This window comes from Halyomorpha halys, unplaced genomic scaffold (genome assembly GCF_000696795.3).
Source record: "Halyomorpha halys isolate HHAL.00 unplaced genomic scaffold, Hhal_1.1 Scaffold50.1, whole genome shotgun sequence".
In the NCBI taxonomy this organism is placed as follows: Eukaryota; Metazoa; Arthropoda; class Insecta; order Hemiptera; family Pentatomidae; genus Halyomorpha; species Halyomorpha halys.
Window position 1 is genome coordinate 253323 of NW_027106849.1, and position 1340 is coordinate 254662.

The following is a 1340-nucleotide window of genomic DNA, read 5'->3' on the forward strand; positions in this document are numbered from 1 at the left end:
AACAACATAAATAAACAAAACCATAAATAAATAAATATGGTTTTGTTTATTTATGTTGTTCTTTGCTGACCGCACCCCCCGACAAACTTCTCCAATAAACTAAGATAGAGTTATCTTACTATCCTATATCCTACCTTCACGGCGTTTTTCAATCTCAGGTTCTTTTTAAATATTGTTCGGTTACACTATCTTAAAGTCTCCTTTTCCCGTTTGAAGCAAATATTTTAAATCTGATTGAGGACCGCTGCTCCCTGAGGGTCTTAGGGGGACGCGTCCAGTCGGGAAGGATTGCCTTTTTTGTTTCATGATCTCCTATTGTGAGATAGTGACATGTCGTACATCGACCAACCTACTAGCAAGTGTCTGTTTCAAACTTCAGCTAAGTAAGGCTACCACTGATGGTTTCACGCCGTTTTCCAATTTTAGACTGTAATAGACGAGACAGAAGAATTGGAGATGGCAGCGCATGCGCGGGAGGTATCGGGCAGTCAGAGAGGAAAAATCATATGTTCTATCGTTGGTTGTTTTTTAATGAATGGACATTGATGTAAAGTCTAGTATATTTTTTGGTTTCTCTGTGAGCTAAGTTAAGTTTAAAAACTGTGTATTGAGAAGTGATCTTTCTCTCTCTCTGCCACAACCAGCTGAGTGCAAGTACGTACGCGTTATTGTTCACTTTTGGACATAGATAACAATTGTAGGTTAGATTATAAGTTAGTAATAAGTACATAGATATATATTTAGGAATAGGGTAGATATAATTAGAATAAGATAGGATAGGGCCTTTATTAGTTAAGATTGTTCTTTTTAATTTACAATTAGTTTTAAGTAAATTTGTACTTCAATAAACATTAAAAAGACATGTTTCTTGTTGGATATGTGAGTTAAAACAATATTAATTAACCTTACAATTTGAATACATTACAAGGCAAGGCTCTTTTTAAATATTGTTCGATTAAACTATAATAAAGTCTCCTCTTCCCCTTTTAAGCAAATATTTCTAAAGTGATATAGGACCCTGGGGGTTTTGGTGGGGCGGGTTTGATTGCAGGCCCCTCTTCAAATACATTGCCAATGCAGAAAAAGAGACTACCCTCAATCCGTTTTCATCATGACATCAGATAGTAGACTTTAGACCTACAAAATGGAGGTTCTAATATTATCTTTAAATAAATTATGCCACAAAATATAAATTAACAGATATCTGCAACGATCCCGAACCGAAGCTCATACATTCCTAAGCATTCTCGATATTTTGCAACATAATAATAATAGTAATTAATTTATTCATTAATCTGCTATATTTTTTGAAAGTGTGTAACTTGAATTAAAAAAAAAAT

General features: G+C 34.2%; 1 protein-coding gene across 4 annotated transcripts in view; it reads left to right on the plus strand.

Moving 5' to 3' along the window:
• The window catches only part of WDY (WD repeat-containing protein WDY), a 37644-nt gene that overhangs the window by 19888 nt on the left and 16416 nt on the right, over positions 1 to 1340 (plus strand). The gene's annotated exons all lie outside the window — the stretch shown is intronic.